Here is a 21292-nt window from a genome sequence, read left to right on the forward strand (position 1 = left end):
ATTTTTCAAAATTATAAAAAATGCATATATATATATATATATACATTCAATGGCTTGGCCTCCACAGCCAGGTTCACCACTCTCTGAGTGAAGACGTTTTGCATTATCTCAGACCTAAATGGCCTACCCAATAGGGCAGCACGGTACCATAGTGGTTAGCACAGTTGCTTCACTGCTCCAGGGTCCCAGGTTCAATTCCGGCCTCGGGTCACTGTCTGTGCGGAGTCTGCACGTTCTCCTCGTGTCTGCGTGGGTTTCCTCCAGGTGCTCTGGTTTCCTCCCACAGTCCAAAGATGTGCAGGTTAGGTGGATTGGCCATGCTACATTGCCCTTCGTGTCCAAAAACGTTAGGTGGGGTTACTGGGTTACAGGTATGGGCTTAAGTGGGGTGCTATTTCCAAGGGCCTGTGCAGACTCGATGGGCCGAATGGCCTCCTGCTGCACTGCAAATTCTATGATTCTATGGTATCTTGAGACTATGACCCCTTGTTCTGGACCTCCCAGCCGGGAAACAACATCCCTGTTCATATTCTGTCGAGCCCTGTCAGAATTGTACACGTTTCTTTGATACCCCGATGAGGTCCATGGTGGGCGCGGGGGGTCGCTGATTGATCTCCCCGTGGGCTGTGTAGAATACGGGTTGCCGTGTCGAGCCGGCGGAGGCCCGCCCAGCTGGGGATCTTAAAATATCTCTCCCAATGAGGACAAGGGCAAAGATTTCTGTGGACCCCGATGCCCTACCGAAATATTTCAGGGCACAGCCAGCCCCATACGCTTTACTTACCAAAGTAGAGACCGAACACGCGCGGTTAGAGAGCCTCAGGGTAATACCACAGTGCAGATCGCAGAGTGGACTGCACCAGTAGTCCACGTCCTCATGCGGACACGTTGGTCCGCCTGTGTGGGAACAATAAAGTAACGGTTAATAAAGCCTCATGTTTAGATCGGTACCCCATGACATGCACAGGACGTCAATATGTCAAAGTGGCAGAGGGTCAAACCTTCACCAAACTAGATATGAGCAATGCCTACCCCCAGTTAGAACTGGACAGGTCATCCAGTAAGTACATCATGAGTAACACCTATAAGGGTATATATGAATATACACACCTGCCCTTCAAAGTCTGATCAGCATGTGCCATTTCTCATTGCGTGATGGAGAAAATTTTACAAGGACTACCTAAGGTGGCAGCATACTTAGACAATGTACTAATCACAGGAACCACAGAAAAAGAAAACCTAGTAAAGCTGGAGGAGGTTTTGAGAAAGTTTTCTGACGCAGGTGTCCATCTCGAAATGTGTGTTCCAGTTTCAATGTGATCCCCTCTCATTCTTCTAAACTCCAGTGAATACGGGCCCAGTTGACCCAATCTCTCCTCATTCAACAATCCTGCCATCCCAGGACTCAATCTGGTGAAACTTCGCTGCTCTCCCTCTTCAGCTACGTATAAAGATTGGAGAAATTGGGACCGTTCTCCTTGGAGAAGGGAAGATTGAGAGCAGGTAGTCAGGATCATGAGGGGTCTGGAGAGAGTAATCAGGGAGAAACTGTTCCTACTGGTGGAAGGATCGAGAACCAGAGGACACAGATTTAAGGTTATTGGCAAAAGAAGCAATGGTGGGTGGCTCAGATGGGGAAAGCACTGCCTTAGAGTGTGGTGGATGAAGGTTCAATTGAGACATTCAAGAGGGAATTGGATTATTATCTGAACATGGAGGATGTGCAGGGGGAGAAGGCGGGGGGCCTGATTTTCCCAGTGCTGCTGGCGCCGTCCACACCTGGTCGCTGCCGGTGGGAACTCTGCGCGAAGGGTCGGGGGGCGGCCTGTGGTGAGGGGAGGGGGCTCTGTCCCCGGGGGGGGGGGCTCCGATTTCTGGCCCGCGATGTGGGCCCGCCGATCGGCGAGCCGGCCTCTCCCCACCGGGCCTACTTTGTTGCACGTGCGGCCCCAGAACCCATGTTGCGTCGGGGCCGCGCGTTCCGTAAAGCCACAGCGCATGCGCAGGTTGTCACGTCGCCACTGCACATACGTGGGTTGGCGCCGCCCCCAGTGAAGTGAGGCTGAACCGCTCCAGCGCCATGCTGGCCGCCTGTGGGGGCCAGAATCACTACTGCCCGCGCCCGTTTCACGCCATCATGAAACGCAACGGCGTTCACAATGGCATGGACACTCGGTCCCACGATCGGAGAATCGCGCCCGGGGAGTGGCTCTAGGCGAATTGCTCCTCCAAAGAGCCAATTAAGACACGATTGGATAGGTTGGGGTTATTTTCCTTGGAACAAGGAAGGCTGAGGGGTGACTTAATTGAGGTGTACAAAATTATGAGGGGAACAGATAGAGTGGACAGGATAAAATAGTTTCCCTTGGTGGAGAATTCTAAAACCAGGGGACATAGAACATACAGAGCAGAAGGAGGCCATTCAGCCCATCGAGTCTGCACAGACCCATTTAAGCCCTCACTTCCACCCTATCCCAGCAACCCAATAACCCCATCTAACCTTTTTGGATACTAAGGGCAATTTAGCATGTCCAATCCACCTAACCTGCACATCTTTGGACTGTGGGAGGAAACCGGAGCACCCTGAGGAAACCCACGCACCCACAGGGAGAACATGCAGACTCCACACAGACAGTGACCCAGCGGGGAATCGAACCTAGGACCCTGGCGCTGTGAAGCCACAGTGCTAGCCACGTGTGCTACCGTGCTGCCTAGAGATTCAAGATAAGTGGCAGAAGGTGTTTCGGGGACATGAGGAATAACTTTATTATGCAGAAGTAGTGGGAGTCTGGAATTCACTGCCCAGGTTGGTGGTAGAGGCAGAGACCTTAAACTGGAAAGCAGCCTATGGTCACCTGGGATTATGACAACCTTACTTTTATCTTATATTGATGGCTCCTTAGTCTGGTCACGCCTGCAAGTGGAAAAGGCAGGCTAAACTTTCAGGCCCAGCTGTGGGCAGGAACAGAGAGGGACGGGGCTTGAGGGTATGGGCGCTGGCCAGTATGCTGGTTTTCTGAAGCTGTTCCTGGTGCTGGCTATTTTGGTGAAGGAGAGTTAGGGTTGGCAGGGTTTAGGCTCATTAAGAGTTAATACAAACAGCAAAGGGGGCAGTTTAACAGCCTGGAGGTGGAGGTGTGCATCCAGCAGCAAGGTGGACTGACTACAAGCTGGACTACAGGCCCACCTGGCTGCTGGGGCTACAGCTAAAGGTTTCTCTCTACAAGGATTCTCACTACCGCCGCCGCCCCCCTCCCCCCCCCCCACTTCCATCTCCACCCCGGCACCCACCCCACCCATCGCAAACCCTCCCCAACAATCTTGGTAGCCTGGATTTACCGGGCACCCCGCTGCGTGTTTTTCAGCGTGTTTTCTGCCACTGTCAACCAGATTTCCCGTTGACTGCACCCCTCGATGCCGGGAAACCCGTACGCCGGCAGGGGACCAGAATTTCCCTCCGGCGCGCACAGCCAGTAAACCCCACCCCATAACAGTATAACTGATACCAGTTCTGGTATCATTATAGTAAATCATCTTTGCAGTGTCCCTATGTCGTTTTTATGGAGTCTAGTACTGTGCACAGTACTCCAAGTGTGGTCTATCCAAGGTTGTATACAAATGTAAAAGAGCATTATTACCAAACACAGGCGAGACTATTCTGCAAATTCCAAATTCTCATATATTATTGTACGAAGTCTTACAACACCAGGTTAAAGTCCAACAGGTTTGTTTCAATGTCACTAGCTTTCGGAGCGCTGCTCCTTCCTGAGGAAGGAGCAGCGCTCCGAAAGCTAGTGACATCGAAACAAACCTGTTGGACTTTAACCTGGTGTTGTAAGACTTCGTACTGTGCTCACCCCAGTCCAACGCCGGCATCTCCACATCATATATTATTGCACAGGGGATATGAAGGATAATTCAGTAACCCGAGCTGAAATGGTATTGCGATTTCGTGGGGCTCCACGCTCCCACAGTGACTGATTGATGAGTAAAATTAGTATTGTCTCCCTGGATGGTTTTCATACATGTGGGCAGTGCTACAGCAGGGTGTAAGCTGTTCAGAGAGCTTAGGGCATCAGTTAGATTGCCAGCTAATGGCAATCTCACACAAGAGGTATTGATTATCTGATGGGATAGCAACACAAAGCTACTTGTATGTCAATCACTTTTAAGGGCAGTGTTTGCTTTGGTACAAAGTGCAAAGCTAAAATTAGATTTGTTTGACTGCAACGTGGGTGCTTAGCTTACATTGTCCAAGGAAGATACATGCTCCTGGTATGATTTCATGCTGGTGTGAGTATTTTATTTCAAAGTGAGGGCAGGGTGGTCAAAGAAAGCCATTTTCTAAAGTGAAGCCAGGGACTAAAGCAACACCAAAAAATACTGCTGCAAAATCCCAGTGGAATTTTAGAGGATGCTGCACTGTGGTCGAGATCTCAACACTGGCTCAGTGGTGACACTCTTGCCTGTGAGTCAGAAGGTCATGGAGTCCGATACTTGAACATACAAGCAAGGCTGAGACTTAGGTACGGAGGGAGTACTTCACGGTTGGAGGTCCTGCCATTTAGATAAGATGTTAAAGTGAGTCAGCCTTTTCAACTGGGCCTGTGGATCTATTTGAAGAAGAGCAGGAAAGTTCTACTGGGTGTCTTTTGTCAACATCTACCCCTCAACAAGTACCTCAACCAGATTCCCTGGGTCACTTACCTCATTGATGTTTGTGGGATCTTGCTGTGTGTAGAATTCGCTGTAAGGCAGGTTGGCACATCAGGAAGACGTAGAGTACACAATATAAATACACTTGACGTCTCATGGCTTCAGGTTAAACATGAGCAAGGAAACCTCCTGCTGATTACCACTAAGGCCACCATCAGCTGATGAATCAGTGCTCCTCCATGTTGAACACCATGTGGAGGAAGCACTGAGGGTGGCAAGCATGCAGAATATGATCTGATTGGGGGACTTCAATGTCCATCACCAAGAATGGCTCAGTAGTATCACCACAGGCTGAGCTGGCCGGGTCCTAAAGGACATAGCTGCTAGACTGGGACTGCAGCAGGTGGTGAGGGAATCAACAAGAGGGAAAAACATACTTAGCTTCATCCTCACCAATCTGCCTGCTGCAGATGCATCTGTCCATGATAGTATTGATAGAAGTGACCACCGCACAGTCCCTGTGTAGACAAAGTCACATCTTCACATTGAGGATACCCTCCATTGTGTTGTGTGGCACCACCACCGTGCTAAATGGGATAGATTTTGAACTGATCTAGCAACTCAAGACTGGGCCTCCACGAGGCGCTGTGGGCCATCAGCAGCAGCAGAATTATAGAACATAGAACATAGAACAATACAGCGCAGTACAGGCCCTTCGGCCCACGATGTTGCACCGAAACAAAAGCCATCTAACCTACAATATACCATTATCATCCATATGTTTATCCAATAAACTTTTAAATGCCCTCAATGTTGGCGAGTTCACTACTGTAGCAGGTAGGGCATTCCACGGCCTCACTACTCTTTGCGTAAAGAACCTACCTCTGACCTCTGTCCTATATCTATTACCCCTCAGTTTAAGGCCATGTCCCCTCGTGCTAGCCATTTCCATCCGCGGGAGAAGGCTCTCACTGTCCACCCTATCTAACCCTCTGATCATTTTGTATGCCTCTATTAAGTCTCCTCTTAACCTTCTTCTCTCTAACGAAAACAACCTCAAGTCCATCAGCCTTTCCTCATAAGATTTTCCCTCCATACCAGGCAACATCCTTGTAAATCTCCTCTGCACCCGTTCCAAAGCCTCCACGTCCTTCCTATAATGCGGTGACCAGAACTGTACGCAATACTCCAAATGCAGCCGTACCAGAGTTCTGTACAGCTGCAACATGACCTCCTGACTCCGGAACTCAATCCCTCTACCAATAAAGGCCAACACTCCATAGGCCTTCTTCACCACCCTATCAACCTGGGTGGCAACTTTCAGGGATCTATGTACATGGACACCTAGATCCCTCTGCTCATCCACACTTTCAAGAACTTTTCCATTAGCCAAATATTCCACATTCCTGTTATTCCTTCCAAAGTGCATCACCTCACACTTCTCTACATTAAACTCCATTTGCCACCTCTCAGCCCAGCACTGTGATTGTACTCAACCACAATCTGCAACCTCATGGCCCAGCATATCCCCAACTCTACCATTACCACCAAGCCAGAGGATCAACCCTGGTTCAATGAGGAGTGCAGGAGAGCATGTCAGGAGCAACATCAGGCACACTGAAAAATGAGGTGTCAACCTGGTGGAGCTACAACACCGGACTACTTGTGTGTCAAACAGCATGAGCAGCAAGTAATGGACAAAGCTAAGTGATTCCACAATGAACGCATCAGATCTAACGCATCCAGCCGTGAATGGTGATGAACAATTAAACAACTCACTGGAGGAGGAGGCTCCACAAATATCCCCATCCTCAATGATGCAAAAGACAAGGCGGAGGCATTCGCAACAATCTTCAGCCAGAAGTGCCAAGTGGATGATCCATCTCGGTCTCCTCCGGAGGTCCCCAGCATCACAGATGTCAGTCTTCAGCCAATTCGATTCACTCCACGCGATATCAAGAAATGGCTGATACTGCAAAGGCTATGGGACCTGACAATATCCCAGCAATAGAACTGAAGACATGTGCTCCAGAACTTACCACACTCCTAGCCAAGTTGTTCCAGTACAGCTACAACATTGGCATCTATCCGTGAATGTGGAAAATTGCCCAGGTGTGTCCTGTACACAAGAAACAGGACAAATCCAACCCAGCCAATTACCACCCTATCACTCTACTCTCCATCATCAGGAAAGTGATGGAAGGAGTCATCAACAGTCCTATCAAGCGGCACTTGCTCAGCAATGGCCTGCTCACGGACGCACAGTTTGGGTTCAGCCAGGGTCACAACTCCTGACCTCATTACAGCCTTCGTTCAAACATGGACAATAGAGCTGAATGCCAGAGGTGAGGTGAGAGTGACTGCGCTTGACATCAAGGCAGCATTTGACCGTGTATGGCATCAAGGAGCCCGAGCTAAACTGGAGTCAATGGGAATCAGGGGAAAATTCCACATTGGTTGGAGTCATACCCGGCACAAAGGAAAATGGTTGTGGTGGTTGGAGGTCAATCATCTCAGTTCCAGGACATCACTGCAGGTGTTCCTCTGGGTAGTAGTGTCCTAGGCCCAACCATCTTCAACTGCTTCATCAGTGACCTCCCTTCCATCATAAGGTCAGGTGGGGATGTTCACCGATGACTGCACAATGTTCAGCACCATTTGGACTCCTCAGATACTGAAGCAGTCCATGTGCAAATGCAGCAAGACCTGGACTATATCCAGGCTTGGGCTGAAAAGTGGCAAGTTACATTCGCACTACAGAAGTGCCAGGCAATGACCATCTGCTACAAGAGAGGATCTAACTAGTGCCCCTTGATATTCAATCATTCAATGGCATTACCATCGCTGAATCCCCCACAATCAACATCAGGGGGCTACCATTGATCAGAAACAGAACTGGACTAGCCACATTAATACCGTGGTTGCCAGGGCAAGTAAAAGGCTAGGAATCCTATAGCGAGTAACTCACCTCCTGGCCCCCCAAAGCCTGTCCACCATCTACAAGGCACAAGTCAGGAGTATAATGGAATACTCCCCACTTGCCCGGTTGAGTGCAGCTCCAATAACACTCAAGAAGCTCAACACCATCCAAGTCAAAGCAGCCCGCTGGATTGCTCCACCTTCCACAAACATGACGAACAGTGGCAGCCATGTGTATCATCTACAAGATGCACTGCAGTAACTCACCAAGGTTCCTTAGATAGCACCTTCCAAACCCAGGGCCACGACCATCTAGAAAGACAAGAGCAGCAGATACCTGGGAACCCCACCACCTGGAGGCTCCCCTCCAAGTCACTCACCACCCAGACTTGGAAATATATCACCGTTCCTTCACTGTCGTTGGGGCAACATCCTGGAACTCCCTCCCTAACAGCACAGTGGGTGTACTTACACCTCAAGGACTAGCAGCAGTTCAAAAAGGCACCACCGCCTTCTGAAGGGCAAGTAGGGATGGGCAATAAATGCTGGTCCAGCCAGCTATGCCCACATCCCGTGAATGAATTAAAAAAAGTTCTTTCAATAGGGCCATGTCCACATGCTGCATTTCCCAATGGGAAGCAAAGCTGACCGCGAACACATCATGGGAGATGGCACAGCCAAAGGACCAAAGTATCAAAAATATTGCTGCCTAATATCGCTAGGATTTTTGAGGATATTTGCTTCAATGGGGGAAGCCATGTTACAGGATGTGCACCCATGATGTGTTCTCTGTGATTGTTAACTCACATTCCTCTGTGTGACTATTAACTTAATCCTAAATTATTTTTGAAAGGCAAACGTATCAATTTCCCCATACAGTGTTGGAACCTTACCATTTTCTTCCTTTATTCTCTCATGAAATCTTGCCATCGCTGGCAATGTCCATCCCCATTGTCCTTGAATTAAAGGCGGTTAAGAGCCAACCACATTGCTGTGTGTCTGGAGTCACATGTAGACCAGACCAGGTAACGATGGCAGGCTTCCTCCCTTAAAAGGGTAATGAACCAGATGGGTTTTTACAACAATCAAAGGAACGGTGACCATGAAAATGATCAGAGGCTAGCTGTATATTACAGATTTGTTCATTAAATTTAAATTCCACCAGCCATTTGAATCCATATCCCCAGAGCATTAGACGGGCCTCTGGATTACTAATTCATTACCACACCAGCATTTCCCCCAATTGAATTTCCTGCTTATAAAGCAGGATCTTTCCCAGGTGTGAATTTCCAGCTGCCGGCTTTTATTACACGGCTGAATTTTGAATCTTCTAACTGTTGATGGATGCTAAAAAGTACTTTCACCATTAGTGGTCCACACGCACAATGTAAAACATTATTAACATTTCGCAAAGCCGATGTGCCTGGCCAATCTACCACAACCTGACGAGGAGATGTGAACCCTCCCTGCATGAAATCCAACCCCCAGCCCTATCCAACCATATCACCCACCATCTGTGCCCTCTCACTAGGGCCTACACCAGCATGGCCCAGTAAGAGCCTTGACTCAATTTGCATCCAAGCTCCAATGCTGAATGCCTTCCTCTCAGCCGCTCTGCAGTCACATTACTGGCCACCCGCTGCTGGTGGTGCTCCAGGGACATGAGAGTTGCCAACCCCCTGACTGACTGGCAGGTCTCGGAGGTGGGCCTTCCTCTTGGTGAGGGGCAGATGTCCCGCCTCTAGCTAATTAATGGACCGTTGGTCTTTTAATGGCTGTGGGGCAAGTTAGCCAAGTGGAGGTGGGCTTACCCCTGACTTTTACATGACGGGGTGTCCCTCAGTGCTATTATTAAAAGCCAGCAACAGTTGCCACATGTACGCTGACAACACCCAGATCTTTTTCATCACCACCTCTATTGATTCCTCTACTTTCTCTAAGCTGCCAGGCTGATTGTCCAACATCCAGTACTTGATACAAAGAAATTTAATTCAACTAAATGTTGGGAATACCAAAACCATTGTCTTGGCTTCCGTCCACAAACTCTGTTCCCTTGTCATTAACTTCACCCCACTCCCTGGCCACTGTCCGATGCTAAACCAGACTGTTCACAACCTAGGGATTACTTTTGAATCTGAGATAAGCTTCCATCTATGTGTCTGTGCCATCACTAAGACCACTTATTTTCACCTCAGCAACACTGCCCAACTTCACCCCAGGCACACGTCACTTTCTGGGAAACCCTCATCCATTCCTTTGTTACCTCCAAACTTGACTATTCCGACACACTCCTGGCTGGCCTCTCACATTCTACTCTCTGTAAATTGAGGACGCCCAACACTCTGCTGCCCAAGGCTAACACGCCCTGAGCGCTGTTCCCACATCACCCCTGTGCTCACTGACCTATGCAGCCTCTCGGTTAAGCCATACCTTGATGTTAAAATTCTCATCCTGGTTTTCAAATACCCCCATGACCTCGTTCCTTTCTATAAACTCCTCCAAACTTTCAACCCATCAAGATCCCTGCGCTCCTCCACTTCTGGCATCTTGAGCATCTCAAATTGAATCAGTTCGCTATTGGGGCAATACCTTCAGCTACCAAAGCCTCAAAGCTTTGGCAATCCATCCCTCACTCTTCCTCCCTTTCCTCTTTTTTTAATGACACTCTTTAAAGCCTACCTCTTTAACCTAACATTTTGAGCTTAATAAAGAGAGCTCAGGGTTAAAGTCAAGACTTGATGACAACATGCTTGTGAAGCAACATGAGTCATTGCGCTATGTTAAAGGCGCTATATAAATGCAATTCTTTGTTCTATGAGCACCCACATCATGTTGGGGTTACAACATCACAAAATGAACATAACTTGGGCAAATTAGCAGGGCTAATGGTAAAGAACATAGGACTACTTGGAAAGATCTTTCAAAGAGACAGCATAATGGGTGGAATGACATCGTTCCTGTGCAGTCTGATTCTATGTTAATGTAGGAATATATAATTTGAAACAGGACCCCAAAGACCCATCCCATCATAGCATGGCCTGACTGGGCTACTGTGCCCAGTTCAGACATAAATTTATCTGCTTTTGGCTGCCCAATCTAACCTTGTTGACTGCTGTTTCACACTGATTCACCACGTTAAGTAGATGATTGGCTAATTCCCTGGCACCATTTGCTGTAACTAATCAGTTCACCCACTTGGTATTCTCTGCATTCTTTGAAGGTTACACATAATTCACGCCAATTAAGGTTAATGTTTTAGGTAGATATCCGAAAGCATCTTCAAGTGATCAAAAAATCCATAAATGTACTAGCAGCTCTAACAAGTTTCTGATATGTTTGTGGAATTTATGAAGCTCGCTTAACGATTTCGAAGTATGTTAATTTACACCATAATGTTCTGACTAAGAGAAAACTATTTCTCAATTGAGCCTATCCTTACAAAGCTCCCATCAGTTTCCTTACCGTAATTCTAAAACTAGTACCCTCTTTCCTAATTGGAATTCATTGAGTCTGTCTTCAAAACCCTCCTTGACCATCCCTGCTGATAATCCGTTGCACGATTGTATTACCCAGTTCGTAAAAAAAAAAGTTGTGTAAATTTCCTGTTGTTTTTCTTCAACCAACCTTAACTTTAAGCAGCATCCTCTGGTCCTCAAATCTTGTGCCTGATAGGAGAGCTTCTCTATTCCTGGAAGATCTTTGATGTTGCCATCGAGTTTCTCCTCTTCCTACTCTTCCCTGAAAAGTAATGTTCTGGGCCCAAATTTTTGTGAAGGGTCAGAACGGGTATGGAGCAAAGGCAGATAAGTGGGGTTGAAGTAAACATCAGCCATGATCTCATGGGGATTGGTGATACAGGCTCGAGGGTCAGAATGAGCTGTTCGCATTCCTATATTCTTCAGCTCGCTAAATTCATGAATTAGGTGTAGCCCTCTGCCGGACGTCCTCCATCTCCAGAGGGTGACACGGTAGCACTGTCGCTTCACAGCGCTCGGGACCCGGGTTCGATTCCGGCTTGGACCACTGTCTGTGTGGAGCCTGCACTTCCTCATTGTGTCGGGTTGGGTTTCCTCCGGGTGCTCCGGTTTCCTCCCACAAGTCCCGAAAGACGTGTTTGTTAGGTGAATTGGACATTCTGAATTCTCCCTTGGTGTACCCGAACAGGCGCCGGAGTGTGGCGACTAGGGACTTTTCACAGTAACTTCATTGCAGTGTTGATATAAGCCTTTACATTAATGTAAGCCAGTGACCCAAGCTGGGAATCGAACCCGGGTTCCTGGTGGTGTGAAGCAACAGTGCTAACCACTGTGCACAGTATAGATAATGATCTATCGTCAAACTATCCTGGTCTTTTTCCTGCTTTGTCACTTCCCACACGTATTCCCATTAATATGTAATCTACACTTAATAATTTTAGGTAATTTTTTGATGTTGCATATTTCTATGCTGAATTCTACCAGCCTCCTCTCTCCTTACTCACCTGGCCTGACCAAATTCATTTGGGTTATTACACAATCATTAGCATCACTCACCATTACATTCAATTTGGTATCAACAAAGATGCCTCAACCATTGACACCTTCCTACACGTCGCTATCTTTTACTATCTGGCTTTAAACCAGTCATATATCCAGCCTTGTGCTTTGCTACCTTTCCAACAGTCATGTGCTTTGCGCATCAGTCGGATATTTGGGACAGTGCCAAATATCTTTTTGAAGTCAAGGTTGATGGCACAGGCTGCCTCATTCCTATCCACCGGACATCTCTGAAAGAATTCCGACAAATCTCTAATCTCTCCTTCCAGATGTCAAACATTTTCTCCACAACTGAAATACGGTCTGCAATTTGAAGATTCATCGCTTGCTTGTTCTAATATAAAACATGGGGATGACACTTGCTACATTCCAGCTCATGAAATGTCACGCAATTTCAAAGAGATTTGAGGGCAGGGAATTTGGAATCCTCTCAGCCAGTGGCTCTTGGATGAACCCTGTCGGTGTCTGGAGCCTTACTTGCCTTCAGTTGGCAAATCCTTTCTCATGTGCCTTTCGTCATGCTACTGATGGCTTCTGGTCTGCTCTCTGCCTCATGTTTCACCCTCACCTTAGATATCTTAGTCCACCACAGTCCCTAAAATAATCAAAACAGTGATTTAGTAAATCTGCCACGTTCTGCCACCACAGTTTCCCCTCAGTTCCCTTTTTTTGCTCCACATCCGTGTCTTAAATGCGTAACCAATTGTTGTTGAACAGTGACACCTCGTTCTAGATTCTCACACAAGAGGCTACATCCTCTTCACGTTCACCTTGTTAAGACCCCTCAGGATCTTATGTTTCAATCAAGCCGTCTCTTAATCTCCTACACTCCAGCGAATACAAGCCTAGTCTGTCTAACCTTTCTTCATAAGACAACCCGGCCATTCCAGGTATTAGTAAACCTTCTCCCAACTGCTCCCGATGCATTTACATCTTTCTTTAAATAAAGGGACCAATACTGTACACAACATTCCAGATGTGGTCTCACTAATGCCCTGGTTAACCGAAGCATAACCTCCCTACTTTTGTATTCTATTCCTCTCGCAATAAAAGGTAACATTCTATTAGCTTTCATAATTATCTGCTGTACCTGCAGACTAATCTTTTGCGATTCCATTAAGAACATTATGATCACTGGACCGCAAATGTTTATTTACATCAAACTGGCTTACTGGTGTCTTATTAACGAGAAGCAAATCTGATTTTATAGGATCCCTCTTCTGCTATTTTAAGAGAATAAATTACATCATACATATACATGGATGTAAAGGTTATGGAAGTAAAATATCATCTGTGCCATAAAATAGAATATTACCACGACACAATGTGACTAAGATGCTCTCAACATAATGCATGTGATAAGAGGACAAAATGGTCCTGTGAGCACAGATAATTCAAAGCCCAGAGTTAGTTATTAATTCACAGCTGACTCCAAATCAGGCTATTGTTGACCTGTGACAGCACATTAAAACATAAAAAACACAGTCCAAAAGCCCACGAGGCTGTCAGTATTCTGGAGAAGCATCTCCCAGGAGTAACCAGCACTGAGTAAACCACAAATTGTATTGCTATTGCCCTTCACGACGACCGACATGTGCGAGATTGGATTTTCCATTCTCACAAAGATGAAGGCGGCACAAAGGAACTGGCTGAACTCTGCACCTGATAGGCGCATTGCCCTGTCCTCCTGTGAACCTGATTGGAGTGAAATCATGAGGACCAAGCAGGTAAGTGAGCAGAGCATGTGTCGCCGAGGTCGGCTGCCATGGGTCACAGAGGTCGGCTGGATGGCAAAAGTGGGTCTTGGGAAAAATAGTTTGAAAGGCACTGATATAAAGCATCTTTAATATTGGGGAACACTGTCTAAGGCAATGCATAGAAGTGTAATGGAAATAAAAGTGCATACCCTGGATAAATATGATGTGGATTTTCAAGAGTGTATTAAGAAGGAAGGGGATACGGAGATTGTTTTCTCTAGTGGGGAAGTATATAAATCAATATGAGATCTGGAGCTCACTACCGTGGGGAGTGGTTGAAGTGTAGAGTATAAATACATTTCAGGGGAAGCTGGACAAGCATACGAGGGAGAAGGGAATAGAGGGTTATAATGATAGATTAAATGAGAAAAGCTGGGAGGAGGCTTGTTCCAACCATTAGTAACACAGCACGGACTGGGTGGGCTGAGCAGTTTCTGAACAGTGGGTTCAGAAAACCTTCTGCCCATTTATTTGGCCCATTTTCTGATGTATGCAACTTAATTCTAGCTTGTGATAAAATGCTTCTGCTTTTGACTGCTTCAATCAGTTTCACTGAAGTCATATGTGGTCTGGTAGATTTGTCTTTGGGGCTAGATAATGAAAGGCAATATAGATAGATATGAAGACAAATCATTGATTGCAACTATATCTTCCTGACGCACAGTGTGTCAGCTCACCTCTGAAGAATGACCACTTTGGGTAAAACAACTGAGGGTTGTTAGTTCCTTATGAACTGTGGCTGATAATAATAATAATCGCCTTTTGTTGTCACAGTTGCTTTAAGGCAGCATGTGAGAAAATTCTATGCTGGTCAGTTTATTTAGAAGTTTAGAAATATTCACAGGACAGGAGGAGGCCATTTGGCCGATTGTGTTCACACTAGGGGCTGGTTTAGCACACTGGGCTAAATCGCTGGCTTTTAAAGCAGACCAAGGCAGGCCGGCAGCACGGTTCAATTCCCGTACCAGCCTCCCTGAACAGGTGCCGGAATGTGGCGACTAGGGGCTTTTCACAGTAACTTCATTTGATGCCTACTTGTGACAATAAGTGATTATTATCAAGGGGCTGGTTTAGCACACTGGGCTAAATCGCTGGCTGTTAAAGCAGGCCAGCAGCATGGTTCAATTCCTGTACCAGCCTCCCTGAACAGGTGCCGGAATGTGGCGACTAGGGACTTTTCACAGTAACTTCATTTGAAGCCTACTTGTGACAATAAGCGATTTTCATTTAATTTCATTTTCACGAGCTGAAAAGGAGCTCTCCAGTCTAATCCCACCCTCCAGCTCTTGGCCTGTAGCCTGTAGATCTCAGTACCTCAAGGGTTTATTGAATTAATTGAGGATTTCTGCCTCCACCACCTTTTCAGGCAATGAGTTTCAGAACCCCTACACCCTCTGGGTGAAAATAGATTATTCGTCAACTCCCCTTTAATACCAATGACTTGGAATCTATGCCCCCCCCGATTGTTGGCCTCCCTGTTTAGGGAAATAGCCCCTTCCTATCCAAACTATCTGGGCCCCTCACACCTTTACATACCTCAGTTAAATCTGCCTTCAGCATTCACTGTTCCAAGGGAAAATCCCCTTGCAATTTCCAATTTTTCCTCGTAGCTGATATTTTAATAAATTTAAATGACAATATTTCTGGGAAGTAAGCCCGTCACTAAGGTCAAGTCCTACAGGCTCAGGTAGACATGAGAATGATTGATTTTTTTTGCTTCTAACTACATCCAGTTTGTCTGCTGCGATTGCCTTTTGGGGCTGAATGGCCTCATCTCTGTAGCTCTAGTTACTCATGGGATAATGTCTGCAATTACTCTCCAGGTGCTATGATGCATCTACTGTTGATGCGAAGAATTGAAAGCTTCATTACTCAGCCTATGTAGTATCCAATTCAATTTTCCCAATTAAGGGGCAATTTAGTGTGGCCAATCCACCTATCCTGCACATCTTTTGGGTTGTGGGGGCAGAACCCACGCAAATACGGGGAGAATGTGCGAACTCCACACGGACAGTGACCCGGGGCCGGGATCGAACCTGGGACCTCGGCGCCATGAGGCAACCGCGCTAACCACTTGTGCCACCGTGCTGCCCTTACTCAGCCTATGTTAAGCACGAACTGCATGTTTAAACATTAATAGCTCCGGTCAGCCATGGGCAAGGGCTTTGCAGGGCCACCCAATAGGCTGCAGAAATGTCAAGTAGGATTCCGGACACTGAATAATTACTGCACCTTTGCAATAATTACTATGTTTACTCTTCATCTTCTACCATTCAGGCTGCTCTTTACGCGAGTAGCTGATACATCTGTCAGGCCCTCAATAAAAACCAAAGCAAGAGGCATAATCTATCTGCAGAAGCTGGTATTTAATATTAGATCTCAGCAGAAGCCACTTGGCATTCATTACAGTCTCGGGGAGAGGGAAGGACAGAAATTAGGAGCAATGTCTTGCTTCAGTATATCTTAAAAATGCTTGTTTTCCAGGTGAAATAAAACCTCTCAGTAAGCTGGGGCGAAATCCTCCGTTTCGGAGACTATTGTACTCCCGTTGGAGCTGAATTGCAGAGCGCAAATCACGGAGCAATTCAGTATCCCTCACCATGCAAATTTATGCATGGCGAGGAATACGATGGATTCCCGAGGGAATCCCGCTATCGGGCCACCATTTTGAGCGGCCGGCCCGAAAGCGAGGTCCTGTGGCCGACCACTCCCCCCAGGCACCGCAATTCAACCCCCCCTCCCCCACCTCGCCGCATCGCAAAGCAGGCCAACCACCACCGGATTTTCTGGGTGACCCCCCCCTTCCACCAAGTACGGAGGGTGACCTGACCTGCCCCCCCCCCCGGAAGCCCCTAAATATGAAGACACCCCCTAAGAGGGACCACCCCCCAGAAACCCCGTAACTAGAAGGACCCCCCAGAGATGACATAGGGAGACCCCCCTATAAAGACCCCCTAACCAGAGGAATCCTCCGTCCGGAGACCCCTCCCTCAACAGGGACCCCCTAACTAGAGGGACCCCCACAGGGACCCCGTATAAAGGGAGATCGCCCCATAGGGATCTGCTAATTAAAGGAACCCCCACAGGGACTCCCTAAGAACATAAGAACTAGGAGCAGGAGTAGGCCACCTACCCCACCCCCCCGAGCCTGCTCTGCCATTCAATAAGATCATGGCTGATCTTTTTGTGGATTCACCCGCTCACTGTAACCTTTTATTCCTTTACTGTTCAAAAATCTACCTTTGCCTTAAAAACATTTAACAGGATAGCCTCAACTGCTTCACTGGGCAGGGAATTCCACAGATTCACGACCCTCTGGGTGAAGACGTTCCTCCTCAACTCAGTCCTAAATCTGCTCCCCCTTATTTTGAGGCTATGCCCCCAGTTCTAGTTCACCCGCCAGTGGAAACAACCTCCCTGCTTCTGTCCTATCTATTCCCCTCATAATTTTATATGTTTCTATACGATTCCCCCTCATTCTTCTAAATTCCAATGAGTATAAGTCTTTCCTCATAAGCTAATCCTCTAAACTCCAGAATCAACCCAGTGAATCTCCTCTGCACACCCTCTAGTACACAGTACTCCAGGTGTGGCCTCACCAGCACCCGATACAGCTGCAACATAACCTCCCTGTTTTTAAACTCCATCCCTCTAGCAATGAAGGACAAAATTCCATTCACCTTCTTAATTACTTGCTGCATCTGCAAACCAACATTTTGCGATTCATGCACAAGGACACCCAGGTCCCTCTGCACAGCAGCGCGCTGCAATGCTTTACCATTTAAATAATAATCCAGTTTGCTGTTATTCCTACCAAAATGGATAACCTCACATTTCCCAACATTGTACTCCATCTGGCAGACCCTTCCCCACTCACTTAAACTATCTATATCCCTCTGCAGACATTCAGTGTCTTCTGCACATTTGGCTCTATCACTCATCTTAGCGTCATCTGCGAACTTTGACACGTCACACTTGGTCCCCAACACCAGATCTTCGATGTAAATTGTAAATGATTGCGGACCCAACACTGATTCCTGAGGCACACCACTGGCCAATGACTAGTGCTTTCTGTCAGTTAACCAATCCTCTATCCATGCTAATACATTATCTGTAAAGCCATGCACCTTTGTCTAATGCAGCAGTCTTTTGTGTGGCACCTTGTCGACTGCCTTCCGAATCCAGATACACCACATCCACCGGTACCCCGTTGTCCACTGCCCTCGTAATGTCCTCAAAGAATTCCATTAAATTAGTCAAACATGACCCGCCTTTCATGAACCCTTGCAGCATCTGCCCAATGGACAATTTCTATCCAGATGTCTCTCTGTTTCTTCCTTAATGATAGGTTCAAGCATTTTCCCCACTACAGAAGTTAAGCTAACCAGCCTATAGTTACCCACCTTTGTCTACCATCTTTTTTAAACAATGGCATCACATTTGCTGTTTCCCAAAGAACCAGAATCACCCCAAAGTCCAGCAAATTTTGGTAAATTTACTAACTAGAGGAACTCCCCCACAGACTTCCCCAGAAAAGAGAACCCCTGTCTTGAAGTTCGAGAGCAGTCCAGGCAAGGGTAGTGAAAAGAATTACAGCTGTAACACTTACCAGGAGGCATCACGTGTCCATTCTTGGAAAGAGAACAGCTGTGAGTGTTTAAATCCCACAGATGCATTAGCAGCAAGCCATTCATTCATTTCTGGTAGTGGGCTGTGATTGACAGCTTCCACAAAGCAGCTGTGAGCCTTGCTTCATTCATCTCCTTCATGGATGAGTAAGTCTAAGTGCTGAAACCACGATGTTTACAAACATCAACCACATCAAAGAGAGTTAAGCACCAACAATTTCCAGTTCAGCACTTCAAAATCACTCAAGCATGAAGGGGCGTGATTGGAATGCACTTAACTCTCTTTGATGTGGTTGATGTTTGTAAACATTGTGGTTCCAGCAACATTCATCTACGGAGCCCATCAGCATCTAGCTGCATCCTGTGCTCATTTGACATCCAGTTACGCTTACTTTCCAGCAGAAGTTCCTGAAAATGGAAGTCGTGGACTTCTTCCTTTTCCCAGCCAAGTGGAGCTGAGGCCAATCTTTGTTTGCTACGAGGCCCTTTATTAACAATTGACACTGAAAAGTCACTAATTCTGTGATTATGAGCCTTAAAATCATTCTGAAATATCCCTTTAAATAGTTCTGAAGACCTCACACTATTTTAAATGGTCTGGCCCAATCCCATGACTTCCCATGGGCTAATAAGTCAACTCAATCACACAAATACAAACAAAATAAGGCACACAGTTTCTTTCCAAGAGACGAGGACTGAACATCAGTACGGTTTCAAAGCCTGTTAGTTCGACTTGAAGAGAAACATGCCCCTTTGCTTTAGGCCTCTTGGCGCCCGGCACAAAACCTGACAGGGAAGGATTGGTGTGTGACTTTCACCGAGACAATCCTGAGAGAGATCAGCCATTGAAACCATTAACAGTATCTGTGTGAGAAAACTTGTAACTTTTAGTCCAATCTCCACCTTGGAAAAGTGTCCGGCCATCACCTGTGGCCTGTACCCCTGGAAGGAACAGGGCCATGGCTGCAAGAGGTCACCATCAATTTCATATACGCCACACACACACAGTGTGGGCAGCATGGTAGCACAGTGGTTAGCACTGTTGCTTCACAGCTCCAGGATCCCAGGTTCGATTCCCAGCTTGGGTCACTGCCTGTGTGGAGTCTGCACGTACTCCCCGTGTCTGCGTGGGTTTCCTCCGGGTGCTCTGGTTTTCTCCCACAGATCGCGAAAGACGTGCGGTTAGGTAATTCGGACATTCTGAATTCTCCCTCTGTGTACCCGAACAGGCGCCGGAATCTGGCGACTAGGGACTTTTCACAGTAACTTCATTGCAGTGTAAATATAAGCCTACTTGTAACAATAAAATTATTATTATAAGAATATAAGAAATAGGAGAAGTCCATACCACACATCGGGCCAGCTCCGCCATTCGGTCCAATCATGGCTGATCTTCAGCTCCATCTCCACTTTCCCATCTCCCTTGATTCTCTGAGAGACTCAATATCTGTTTACCTCAGTCTTAAATATAATCAACGATGGAGCACCCACAACCCTCTCAGGTCGAGGATTCCAAAGATTCTCAACCTTTTGGTTGAAACAAATTATCCTCATTTCAGTCCAATGTGATCCTGAAACTGGATTCCCTTGACCTAGGTTTCCCAGGTAGCATGAACAATGTTTCATAGCTATCCTCTCACATCCCATCATGTTTCAATTAGATCACCTCTCATTGGATATGATCTCATTTACTCAGCCTCGCATCGTAGGACAACCCTGTCATCCCAGGGGCCAATCGAGTGAACCTTCGCTCTACTGCCTCCAATGCAAACACAATCCTTCCTTAGATATTGAGTCCGAGGCTTAGATTTTTGGACCCTGTCCACCATGGGAATCACGGCAGGAGGCAGGACCAGCAGAAGATCCGCTGCCTTTGGGCAGGAATTTCTGGGACCGCAAAATCTTGCCCCAAAATTGCACACAATATCCAGGTACGTTCTCACCAAAACCCCTTACTGGTGTAGCAATACTTTGTTATTCTTGTACACCAATCTCCTTACCAGAGAGGCCAACGTGTTATTTGCATTTCAAATTGCTTGCTCGCTTTTTGCTTTCCTTGTACAAATAGACCCAAGTCTCTGTGAACGTCAACACTTAGAAGTTTCATACCGCTTAAAGAAATATTCTATTTTATTTTTGCGTACTTACACGACAGTGGACAAATATCACTGTTGCTGAGTCAGTGGGTGGAATTGCCTCTCCCCCCACCCCCAACAGCGGTGTGTTTTGCGCCGGCTGGGGCAGCCTGCTATTGGCTGATGGCGGGGTCTTCCGGTCCTGCCACTGTCAACGGGTTTTCCCGTTGTTTGCGCCCTCCACCACCGGGACCCCCACGTTGGGGGATCGCTGTCGGTGGGATTGAAAGATCTGACCAGCGGGGGCTGTCGGAAAATTTCAGCAAATGTTACTACTTTGTACTGCAATAATTCAAGCAGAAGGTTCACCATCGCCTTTCGAAGACAACTGAGAACAGCCAACAAATGTCGACCTAGGTAGAGTCATCCACGCCCGGAGGATGAATTATATTAACTTTGCGCTGTCTTGTGTCGCCATTTCAGAGACTAGAAATCCAAGTGTGTGAGAAATTATGGGCTTCCCCTGGCATCCATCCACTTGTCTGATTTGTTCAGTGGTCTGCGTGATGAATCATGCTGAGATTTAAAGGAGTAACCTTCAGATACCCCGCGCTTGACGGTAAACATGTGGGTAATTCTAATGGCTGCTGTACCAGGGACCCTGAGTGAGGCTACCTACTAGCTGCTCACTGACGCTCAGTTTGGGTTCTGCCAGGGTCACT

The 21292-nt window shown here is 47.0% G+C and overlaps 1 protein-coding gene across 3 annotated transcripts in view; it reads right to left on the reverse strand.

Annotated features, from left to right (window-relative positions):
• Window positions 1–21292, reverse strand: part of LOC140427710 (G protein-activated inward rectifier potassium channel 2-like) — a 281740-nt gene that overhangs the window by 146899 nt on the left and 113549 nt on the right. Inside the window, exon 2 of one of the 3 annotated variants that reach the window (XM_072513242.1) lies at window positions 785–897. The exons of the other annotated variants lie outside the window; for them this stretch is intronic. The gene's annotated coding sequence lies outside the window, so the exon portion shown is untranslated. The remainder of the gene's footprint in view (window positions 1–784; window positions 898–21292) is intronic. 3 annotated transcript variants of the gene reach the window in all.

Source organism: Scyliorhinus torazame, chromosome 8 (genome assembly GCF_047496885.1).
Source record: "Scyliorhinus torazame isolate Kashiwa2021f chromosome 8, sScyTor2.1, whole genome shotgun sequence".
NCBI classification, from domain to species: domain Eukaryota; kingdom Metazoa; phylum Chordata; class Chondrichthyes; order Carcharhiniformes; family Scyliorhinidae; genus Scyliorhinus; species Scyliorhinus torazame.